The following is a 12,987-nucleotide window of genomic DNA, read 5'->3' on the forward strand; positions in this document are numbered from 1 at the left end:
ACGATGTAGTGGTAACGGTAGTGGCCATGGTGTAACAGTATTATCTGTGCCTTATGCAGTGGTATCATATATTTAATCACTGTATGGTAGTGGTCATGGCCACAATTGTTATAAAACTGGCCCTGGTGCAGGCAGGCATTATGTTATGTTGCCCAAGTAGGGAACCTGTTGCAAAAATTTGAATCTAATCCCTCTCCCAGATATTGATGAACACCTATCCTCAGGAGAAGTCATCAATATTAGATCAGTGGGAGTCAAGCTCCATCCATTGTGTAGTGGAAATTCTAGGTTACTGCAGGATTCACCTGAATGATAACTGAGTTGCAGTACACCAGCACGGCTACTACACAGCGAACAGAGTTTTTTGCTTGCCGCTCTGTCCACTGTGTTTTTTTTGGTGTTGACAGCGGCTGAGCACAAACAGCTGATTGGTGGGTGTGCTGGGTGTTGGACACCCACGAATCTGATATAAATGACCTTATCCTAATATCTTAATATATCTTTACAGTGGTCAGATCTCCATTTTTTCTAATGCATAGCTCAGAACCCCTGAGTAGACACACAATTATACTATATGATAAAATTCTGTCTAGCTGTAGCAGGGTTGGACTGGGAACTTAGTCCTGGAAAAAAATATATGGCCCTATGTGGTAGGTGGTTCCAAATTAAAAGAAGGAAGGTCTAATACAAGTAGGCGGGCCAGCAATACCATATTGAGGCACAAAGTACCAACCCGGCAGAGCCAAATACCTCAGTGCAACACAATAACATTACCCAGTAGCATCAAAACCTAAAGTGCAGCACAACATAATGCCCCAGGAGAACAAAATACCTCCTCAGAAGCTGCCCCCCTGTAGTGGCCAGCTCCAGCTGCCACACTTTATCCTCCTACTCCAGTTGCCTCAGAATGGCAATCAGTTGAATTCGGGAATCAGGAGGGCACCTGTGGTCACCGGCCAGGTACATAACTACTTGATGCCCCCAGGGTTAACTAACTCTGGGAGTGACAGATCAATACATACTTGGCTGGTGGTTGTGAGGAGGGTTCAGGCGGCTCCCTGGGCATTGGCCCTCCAGAAAATTTCCCTGTAGAGCCAATCTGCCCATGACCTGCAGTAACCACTCGAGGGAGCTTGTACACAGAAGACACGGTGTTGGAACAACAGTAGTGAGAGATCCATGAGGTGACACTTTTCTGGCCCATTTTTTTGTTCCTAGAAACTATATGAGATATGCCTTCTCTTTATGAGTTTTGGAGGTTTGACTGCTAAGAGCTCCAACAATCCTGGGCAGCGCAGGTTTAAGGCTGTGTCCCCTTCATAGGTGTCCCATGTATTTCAATGGGTCCGTCTTCCAGTTCCCTGCATAATGGGTGGCCAGGAGCACCATTGTGAAGGAGAAAACAGAGAAGCACAGTGATGGAAAAAGTGTTACACCAGCCTTGTTGCCCATTTAGGGTTAGTGGGAGTTTTGGCATTCGGACCCCCACCAATTAGACCGATATGATGTTGTATGAAACATAGATGTATCTTCGTTATAAGTGGTGTCCATAGAAGAGAGGCTGTTTCATAATGAAGATCTAAATGGCCACCCCAATTCTAGTGCTGGGTTTTTTCAAATAGAAAAGAAGGACCTGGTATGTGTTCCACGCCCCCATGGCTTTTGTATGACGCTTATGTCAATCCCCCCATTGCAATTTCTTGGAACTTGAAGGGCTGCACAGGCTTTCTGTGCCCATCGGCAAAAGGAACGGGACCACCAAGGTCTGGCCTCCCTGTCTCCAAGGGCCTCATAAAATCGCCATGATCTGTCTCTATAATACTGTATGTACAATCTTATTGGACTGGTAATACCTCAGACCTGTTGGATCTAACAGCAACAAGAAGATACTTCAATATAATCAAGATCTTTAGAAATCATAACCTGATCAATAGCCATTTAGCCCCCTATAATTGGAATTTCTCTCTTGTCCCTTCATGTTCTCACAAAGGTACTGCTACATTGAGATAAATGTTGTTTGGGTGCTCGAGGAACCTGACACCTGTTGCCTGGAGGGTACAATCGTCTGTGGACGCCTGTTGTACTTTCCGAGCTGAGCAAAGTGCTACAATAGCCAAAAACTATGGAAATGAAGATCTGCTGAGAACAACAAGGGTATTGTGGAGTTGCTGTCCCTGTGTGGCTTGATATCAAGTACTATTTAGCGCACAGTGATTAAGGGCTTTAGTAGTTTTCTTCTTGGAATCACATACGTCCCAGACAGAGCTCCTCTGATGTCTGAGTAGGATACATGCCAACTTTCTGGATTTTGAGGATATTAATAATAATTTGAGATGGTGGGCTTTTTGAGACATTTATATGTTCAATCTAATCTTCACTTAGATGGTGTAATTACTTATATTGAATGGTCAGGATTAAGACATGCCCAGGCAAAGTATATTAAAGAATAGTTCCTTCATAAAAAATTATAGAATATCTAATAATTGTCCTTGTATGAAGTCAGTAGATAGTCTTTTCAGTTGTTCCAGAAGTATCTTCTTTCTACTGATTGAACTGGTCTGGTCCAGTGTATATACATGACAAAGCAGGTTGTCCCAAAGTTTAAGTTTTTAGAGATAGGCTTGTGTTTTCTCAATTTGTCCTTACAAACTACGACTATTACTACTACTACTACTACTACTACTACTACTACTACTACTACTACTACTACTACTTTTCTTACCCCCTGTGTTGCTACAGAGGAAGTCCTCCTTTCTGGACCCTCATTTCTTGGTCAAAGTAGAGAGTGGTTACAAAGAGCATCTCTCATTATGGAGGACCTGTCCTGCATTACACAGACAATCCACTGATTTGAATGTACACCGTGTAATGTCTGATCTCCCCTGTGGTGGCGCTGCAATGAAACTGAACACTTACTGCCAGGTTTCCCCAGATTACAGCTGGTCGCTGGGGGTCCCAGCAGGGTGATGCTATTTCATCAAGTATAGAACTTCTTTAAAGTCAATATGCCACTCCTAATGCTTCAAAAAGCTGAGATATGAGGAAGATATGTGATAGTGAGGTATGATAAATTGGGTTGTCATGGCTACCTGTAAAAGCTCTACATTGTGAGTACCCAATCAAACAACATATATCTCAGCTTCCTGCACTCATTTGAATGTTATATGGAGGAACAACGGATATTCGTTATCACTACAAGCGCATACAGGATAAGACCGACCAATCAAGCAGTAGGGTAGTGTCCTATAGCCCATGGCCAGAAGAGGTCTACAGCTCTTCAGTCAATCAAGTGCTCCTCAATGTGATTTACGTATTTACCCAAGCCCTAGCCAATTTCATTGGGTTATACCATTGTAGTTACACTTGAGAAATAGTACTTCATTGGGCTTTAGTTATTTGGTTTTGGTGTTGTAATTCATACCAGTAACCCAGCCTCAGTGTAAAACATCCCTACAGCTGCTCATATTTACACCCTAAACAGCACACGCCGGTAATTCCTGTAACAGCAACCACTATTTATGCTTGCACAGCTCTATGCTATGATAAACCTTCTTCTTATGAGCATAGGACCCCAGACATCTCTACAACACAGCTGCACATCCTTAGCATGACAATTTATCATGTATCAAGTTCACCTTCCATGGGTTTAGGAAGTTCTAGATGTTCAAAATCTACAAATGGTTCACCTTCAACAACATAAATCACTAAAAAAGGTGCACCACAATAATATGCGACTGACCATACTAGCTAGACCCTCACGCTGATCTTAAAAGCTGAGACTTTAGCCAATACAGGGAGTGCAGAATTATTAGGCAAGTTGTATTTTTGAGGATTAATTTTATTATTGAACAAAAACCATGTTCTCAATGAACCCAAAAAACTCATTAATATCAAAGCTGAATATTTTTGGAAGTAGTTTTTAGTTTGTTTTTAGTTTTAGCTATTTTAGGGGGATATCTGTGTGTGCAGGTGACTATTACTGTACATAATTATTAGGCAACTTAACAAAAAACAAATATATACCCATTTCAATTATTTATTTTTACCAGTGAAACCAATATAACATCTCAACATTCACAAATATACATTTCTGACATTCAAAAACAAAACAAAAACAAATCAGTGACCAATATAGCCACCTTTCTTTGCAAGGACACTCAAAAGCCTGCCATCCATGGATTCTGTCAGTGTTTTGATCTGTTCACCATCAACATTGCGTGCAGCAGCAACCACAGCCTCCCAGACACTGTTCAGAGAGGTGTACTGTTTTCCCTCCTTTTAAATCTCACATTTGATGATGGACCACAGGTTCTCAATGGGGTTCAGATCAGGTGAACAAGGAGGCCATGTCATTAGATTTTCTTCTTTTATACCCTTTCTTGCCAGCCACGTTGTGGAGTACTTGGACGCGTGTGATGGAGCATTGTCCTGCATGAAAATCATGTTTTTCTTACCTTGCAGACTTCTTCCTGTACCACTGCTTGAAGAAGGTGTCTTCCAGAAACTGGCAGTAGGACTGGGAGTTGAGCTTGACTCCATCCTCAACCCAAAAAGGCCCCACAAGCTCATCTTTGATGATACCAGCCCAAACCAGTACTCCACCTCCACCTTGCTGGCGTCTGAGTCGGACTGGAGCTCTCTGCCCTTTACCAATCCAGCCATCTGGCCCATCAAGACTCACTCTCATTTCATCAGTCCATAAAACCTTAGAAAAATCAGTCTTGAGATATTTATTGGCCCAGTCTTGATGTTTCAGCTTGTGTGTCTTGTTCAGTGGTGGTCGTCTTTCAGCCTTTCTTACCTTGGCCATGTCTCTGAGTATTGCACACCTTGTGCTTTTGGGCACTCCAGTGATGTTGCAGCTCTGAAATATGGCCAAACTGGTGGCAAGTGGCATCTTGGCAGCTGCACGCTTGACTTTTCTCAGTTCATGGGCAGTTATTTTGCGCCTTGGTTTTTCCACACGCTTCTTGCGACCCTGTTGACTATTTTGAATGAAACGCTTGATTGTTTGATGATCACGCTTCAGAAGCTTTGCAATTTTAAGAGTGCTGCATCCCTCTGCAAGATATCTCACTATTTTTGACTTTTCTGAGCCTGTCAAGTCCTTCTTTTGACCCATTTTGCCAAAGGAAAGGAAGTTGCCTAATAATTATGCACACCTGATATAGGGTGTTGATGTCATTAGACCACACCCCTTCTCATTACAGATGCACATCACCTAATATGCTTAATTGGTAGTAGGCTTTCGAGCCTATACAGCTTGGAGTAAGACAACATGCATAAAGAGGATGATGTGGTCAAAATACTCATTTGCCTAATAATTCTGCACATAGTGTATATTCCGGTCCTGACTGGAAGATATTGGCTAAAGTCTCAGCTTTTAACATCAGCGTGAGGGTCTAGCCAGTATGGTCAGTCGCATATTATCGTGGTGCACCTTTTTTCAGTGATTTATGTATTCTTATATTTTCATCCACACATTATCCCATCTTGTGTAGGATGCCATTGTGGTGCATGTGGTCTGCTGCAGGCATCCTCCATTGTATGAATTTTTGCTAGGGATTGCCGTTAGCAACGGATCACTTGCAGTGTTTGGGGTTGAGCATTTCCTCCCATTTAGGCCACTTTACTCAGTGATTTTTCTTCACCTTCGACAACACTTTCCTGCTACCAAGGTGAGAGAATTTAGGGGGTCATTTATTAAGACTGGCGTCTTAGACCTTTGCACCACAATGTGCACCAGAAATACGCCTAATATCGTGTATTTGTGGATAGTAAATGACCTCCTTAGTCTCCAATCAGCCAAATCGGGACCTAATGAACCCATAGATAAATAAATTAAGAATATTTCTGTCCTAAAATAAAATAAATCACACTGTAAGCTATGTTGTGGAGTTACCCTCGTTTGTCAAATTGCTCTCTTGGGTGAAAATAAAAATGGCCAACATTGGACTATGGTTCTCTTGGTCCACCAGAGAAAACGATTTTGAGGTCTTGGGGTTGTCTTCTGCAAAATGCTTTGGAGCCCAGTTGTATTAGAGACCTATTACTATTCTCTTAAATTTCCTGTTTGATGGGAGTCATGTGGCTGCTGCAGTCAATGATTGGCCACAGCATTGACGTGTCATCCATGTATCATGTAACTCAGTGACGTGGCAGATGGGGGACACGTCACTGCTGCAGTCAGTCATTAGCTGCAGTGGCTACGTGACTTCCTAAAACAGGAAGTTTATGAACATAGACTAGAGCACAGTAGCAGCAGTAGTGGCACCAAAGAAAGTGGAAACCAGCGGTGGGAAGCAGGTAAGTATGCTTCCCTCTGCAGGTCCAGTTGGGGGATGTGGCGAAAAGGCCCCCAAAGGTGGTTAAACCTATTAAGAACCTTTCCCACATTTCAAACAAGCATTCATGAGGCCTCCATCATTGGCTCATATTAACATGTCAGTGATTTGCTGGCTTGGTTGTTTTCTAATCGCATTTCTTACCCTAGTTTGCATGTGGTAATCCAAAAAGCCCTTTAAAGCTCTAAAAAGCTGATTGACTTGTTATATCAGTAATTGGCACTCAATATGGCCAGCAATCAGCATGTGTAAAAGGACCTTTAGTTGGAAGATGATGACTAGTGTTAAGCAAATCGAAATATCCAAAGTGGACTTCGATCTGAATTTTGAGAAAATTTGATTTGCCACAAAGCCAAATTTTCTCACGCTTCATGGTAATGAATACATTTTTCCTAACATGGTGGCTGAAAGTAAAAAAAAAAATTATACTCACCTCATACACTTGATCGCAGAGAGGCTGTCCGCTCCTGTCTTGACGAAAACCCGCCATAGGACCTGAGGCGAGCATGATGGCGTAACCACATGATCACGCTGGCCACACGCTGTGACATAATCACTGATAGATTATTAGCTTTTTTTGGGCTTATAATGCTATGGTAATGTTTTACTTATGTTATGTACTGGTATGCCAACAGACGGCATATGAGTGACACTGGGAATGGAGCTAACCAGTCCATTTTTCCCCTCTATTAATAGTATGGAGCTCATCTGACTTCCTGCCAGTGAGAGACTAACTAGGCTAGTGAGGAGACAGGTAGCATGTCCACCAGCTCCTGTTCCTTAGGGCCTTAGAACCAGAAATGCATCTCCACTGTGAGCTAAACTGCTCCAGATGGACAGGAAGGTCCAAGGGCCACAGAATCCATTGACTCTGTGGTCTTCCAGACAGCAGAGTGACAAGCTACAATCAGCTTTACAGACACTGCTGCAAGGTGGATGATAACAAGTTAAAACACCCATCACCAGAATGCAAGTCTCTGTTGTGAGGTGGGGGATAACAAGTTAAGACACCCATCACTCCAGGGCTAGATAAGAAAATATGAAAGCCAGCATTACGTAGTGGACACCTAGATGTCACAGGTGGCAGATTTATAGCTGTAGTAAAATCAGGAGAGATAAACTTTATCAGCTAGCATATTTCAGGGTGCCATCTAACCAGCCACTATACCTCATTATCTGGTGATATAGACTTCACCTTGTATTCATTATTGCTGAATGTATCGCAAGTTACCATTTGCACTCAGTAAAGATAGACGTTTGTTGTTCTCTTATGCCTGCCTGATTCCTTCAACCTACCTTTTCACTGCAATGAACCCCAGGGAGCGACGGCCTGAAGGAATACACCATAGCACAACACCTCATCAGGGCCACTACTATTCCTATCCTCTGCACTGGCTCCCCAGGTGCTCGCTGGATTACCACAAAACATGTACAACCAAATGACACTGTGTACCCTAGCCTAATTTTCTCCCATTATTAAAGGACTGTCCATCTTCAAACAAATGTTTTTAAAATGTTCAGAGAGGGTAATACTGACTGATCTGGTGATACATCTATGGGTGCCATAATATACCTTTGGTCAACTGACTATTGGTGAAATAAGGACATGCTATGACAGAATACCATTCTCCAATCACAAGGTAACATTCTGTTCACACCACGTTTCGGCCAAGTGTCTCACATAAACATGTTTACAGGCCCACCAGCGGAGCAGAACAGTGGTCTGGATAAATAAGGATCTGATCCCCATGAAATTTAGTTTATTTTACTAAAAAACATAGCCAAGGATATATGTACCCTAGAGGCAAGCCATGATGCTGCTAAGGGGTCCCTGGAGTGAGGGGGACCCAGCCCAGACCATGGTAATAATGAGGAACCCTCTTTATATGGGTCCTACAAACAACATTGTGAGGAATTTATAAAATGGAGAGGTAGAGCATCAACCAGGTGGTTCTTCAAGCACACATAAAAGGAGGAGGCCAAGAAGGAACGAGCCTAGAGACAGCTTTAAAGAAAAAGGGTACTATTACATGTGTGTCCAAGCCACAGGTAGCGCACGCAGATTACCATTACTTGCCACAAAATGTTGGTTCATTATATATTGTAGTTTCCTACTCCAACCCAACCCCAGAGTGTTTTTTTGGACAAGGGGTGATAGAGTAAACTAAACCAAATGTATTAAACCATTAGGATGGGAGGTATTATCTCTGCATAAAAACACAGTTTTTTGCCAAACTGAAAGGGTTCATAAAGTTCACGGCACAACTCCTTTCTATGAAATCCATGCACAGTTTTAGTGATGGTTGCATAATCTACATATGATTTGAGTCTGCTCCCCTTGGACAGAATAATATTTGTGTTTTTCACCATAAATATAATAGAGCCCGTTTACCCAGGGGTCTATGCTAGAAAGGTCCAAAAATTCATATTATCTTACCAGGGTAATACTGGCAAAACTAGCACGAGGACCAGAAAAATGGCATGTAAATCACTACTATGCATGGAAGTGGCATTGATCTTTGTTGACCTCTGTCTGTTCTTGGCCGCTAATCCATAGAGATTAATGGCACCATTCTTTTATTGTATTGCACCTTAGTAGTTTTGGTTTGTATCGAGGGATCGGGGCTTGAAAAGCAATGGTAGGACAACCCTAATGGTGTTCTAGAATTTGCCACCTTCCCTTGAAGTTCAGCATACTGACTGATTCGACAACCAGTCAGCCCACAGCTTCCAGCCCTCAATCACCCAGTAACCCAGTATAGCTCTGCTCTAAAGGTAGCTACAGTTCCTATAAAGATTTCCACCCAAATTTCCAGAGACCTTTGGTGGCATACTACAATGTTACATTTCCATGTTTTCAATAAATCTAACATTTTGCTCAAGTATCATGAAGCTCGAGATGAACACTCCCTGATAAGTCCATGCATAGAATTTTGTGAAGGTTTGTATGTGTAGCTATTGAAATAGTTTTTTAGATGTTGCCACTTGTATTTCTCCCTGGAGAAACTTAACAATCTGCTTAAGTCTTTTCATTGTTCTTCCATTGTCTCAGTCATCACCGTAAAGCATCTTCACCTGCACATTCATGTCTAGGGAGTGAGTATGATTGAGCTGTTCTTTTTTTTCTTCTCATAGACTTGTAGAAGATACATTATTGGGTGCATATCAGCAAGAGAGCAAGGTCAGCCCAGAGGTCGAGTACAAATGCACGGAATCTATGGCATTACATTGTGGTTCACTAGAATGGGTTGTAATTACCAACTGCCAGTCACAATGCAGATTGACCTGTGCTTCATGCTGCCATCTTCTCATTTTATGAACCTGTATCCACTATGCAAGTAAAGTTGACCATGATGAATGCTGGATGAACAAACATACTATGTTAGAGGCATTGGATAAGTGTGAATTTAACACATCTGGTACCTCTTTTCCCTGGGGAAAAAACTGAGGTAAACATTCAAGCTGTCCACAATTCTTGGCCACGTCTCGACAAACAAAAAATGCCTGAAAATGATTGCTCAGCCTATCACTGGACACAGCGGACTGGACAGAGCAACCTTAGCAAGTAATTGGCTAAGTGGGCATTTCTTGCGTGTTGAGACAGGACCAGGAAGTAGAGACCGGTTACTTGATCTCAACTCTGATGGGTTTATGCAAGACCATACTGGTCCATCTCTACCACATTGAGTTTCAGCTCATTTTGGAAGAGTTGGGTCACAACAATGCTCCCAGAACATGTTAGGGAGAGTTCACATCACCGTTATTTTTCTGTTCTTCTGATTCGTCAGAAGAACAGAAAAATAAAGAAATAAAAAGAATTCTGTGCATCAGTTATGCACATTTGGCATCTGCTTGAGCCATTTCCATCTGAGATATGTTTTTTTTTTATGTAAAAAAAAAAAGCATTGCACACAAGATTTTTTTCTGTCTAAAAAAAGCATCTCCTACGAAAATGGCTCAAAACAATGCCAAATGTGAAACAGGATCTGTTTTTTTGTTTTGTTTAGTTTTTTGTAAGATTCATTTTTTTTTCTATTCTTTTGAAGGATCCGAAGAACGGAAAATGAAACAGAGATGTGTACCCAGCCTTATTGGTGTTTACATGCCCATCCTCAAGGGGTGGGCTCCCGAAGGGCAGTAACAGGTCGAGGAGAACTTGCATACTTATCTTCCCAGCTCCTCTTCCATTTTGGGAGTTTTCCCACCGTGTTCTGGTCCTCTGTTAATGGAATGCAGAAGTTGAAGGGCAATTAAATGTTTTAGGAGAAAGCTTTGCCCTTGGAGAGGGATGGAAGACAGAGAGAAGGAGGATGAGAGAAGATACTACAAAGGGTAGTGTGAAGATGACAAAGAGGAAAACACACTATAATATACAAAAGAAAAACATCAACCTGAATAATCTCAGCCTCTTTCCTGAAAGCCACAGATGATACTGAACACCATAATTGAATGCAGCCCACTAAATTGTTTGATTTTGTGGGTTACTATGCCCAAATATCTTACAACACTTCACTTATATAACATCCTGTAAACAAGGTAATAGGTATAGCTCACAATTCATTTGTACCATCATTGCTTCTAAGAAAAATATATGTAAATTTTCTCCTAAAAAAACTTGGAGAGTGGTTTATGGCACTAAAGTACTAGTTGCCCTAGGCAGTCATATAATGAGATTCATCATTGTGTCAGGAGAGGGCAAGAGACAAGAGTCAGCGTGGTTCATGAGGTCTGATGTGGCCTGAGGTGCTCATATCTTATATACATCAAATAATTTATCTTTTACATTCAGGGAAAAAGTCACTGAAATATTTAGAACACCTCAAACAGTGTCTCCCGAGAGAATTTCCTGTATATGTCAACTTATTTAATGACATGTCTCTTTTGATGGAGCCTTGTGTGTCTAGGATTCTCGGTTATATGACATCCTAAGAATCTCATACGTTTCTTTAGAAATAAAAATTTGCCTCCTCTATGTATTAGGCTGAGTTCACACTTCAGTTAGTTGATCAGTTATTTCCATCAGTTTATTGTGAGCCAAAACCAGGTGCGGGTTAAAAACACAGAACAGGTGCAGATCTTTCCATTATACCTTATCTCTGAGTAAGCTTTACTACGGATTTTAGATAACAATTACTGATGGAAGTAACTGATGAAATAACTGAAGCGTGAACTGAGCCTTAGAGAATCAGGCAAGATTCATTCAAAGTTTGCTAAATTTGAGAGAGAGAGAGAGTACGCAGTATTGTAGGCCAGGCAATGCCCCTCTGGGTTGCTGGAAAATATATTCAAATTAGGTTTCAGACCAAGACACCTCCAAAGTAACCTTCAACTGAAAGTGAGACAAGATAATTAAACATCCCACAAAGCTTACACCTCTCAATAAAACATGCAAGCTATATCTCTTTCTGGAGGAACAAGAGAAACAGAATTTCTCAAAAGAAACTTGTCTTGCTTGGTTGACTTGCCTTGTGGGGTACTCTCTAGGGTGCTCTTTATCATTAGGGAGAACAAAGAATAAGCATGAGTATTGGATGGCAGGAGACACTACTTTTGGTTTCTAGGAAGGGTATATGCAAATCACATATCTTAATTCGGCTTGCATGAGAAAAGATTAGCACTCTTTTCTGTTTTGGAAGAAAAGCTAATTTGAGTATCTTTTACAGAAAGCCGAAGGTATGACATTTAGCTTGCCTGACATAAAAAAAGAAAGGGAAGAGGAGAGATCCTATCTAATGCCAGAAGAATTAAGATATGTGATTTGCGATATACTCTTCCTAGAAACCAAGAGTAGTGTCACCAGGCATTAGGGGCTGGCTGTCAAAAATTAGCCTAGGGGGCAAGCACACAGCACTGGCCCATGTGTAGCGGCCCACCCTTAACCTGTATAACTCCACCTACCATATAAAGACAGTATGGATAAATGGGCTTTAAATTGTTAAAAAGCAGCAGCTGGTTGTGTTTTCATGCTGGGATCGTACACACATGTGCAATCCCATATACCAAGGATCAGCAAATGCTGGCACTCCAGCTGTTCAGAAACTACAACTCCCAGAATGCTTCATTCACTTCTGTGGGAGTTAGAAGAACATCCAAGCTTGTTTGTATGCTGGGAGTTGTAGTTTCACAGCAGCTGGAGTGCCCCTTCATGTATTGTGCCTCTTATTTGTGCCCCCTTTATGTATAGTGCCTCTTATATGTGTTCCCTTTATGTATAGTGCCTCTTATATGTGTTCCCTTTATGTATAGTGCCTCTTATATGTGTTCCCTTTATGTATAGTGCCTCTTATATGTGCCCCTTTATGTATAGTGCCTCTTATATGTGTTCCCTTTATGTATAGTGCCTCTTATATGTGCCCTTTATGTATAGTGCCTCTTATATGTGTTCCCTTTATGTATAGTGCCTCTTATATGTGTTCCCTTTATGTATAGTGCCTCTTATATGTGCCCTTTATGTATAGTGCCTCTTATATGTGTTCCCTTTATGTATAGTGCCTCTTATATGTGCCCCTTTATGTATAGTGCCTCTTATATGTGTTCCCTTTATGTATAGTGCCTCTTATATGTGTTCCCTTTATGTATAGTGCCTCTTATATGTGCCCTTTATGTATAGTGCCTCTTATATGTGCCCCTTTATGTATAGTGC

Source organism: Bufo gargarizans, chromosome 1 (genome assembly GCF_014858855.1).
Source record: "Bufo gargarizans isolate SCDJY-AF-19 chromosome 1, ASM1485885v1, whole genome shotgun sequence".
Classification (NCBI taxonomy): Eukaryota; Metazoa; Chordata; class Amphibia; order Anura; family Bufonidae; genus Bufo; species Bufo gargarizans.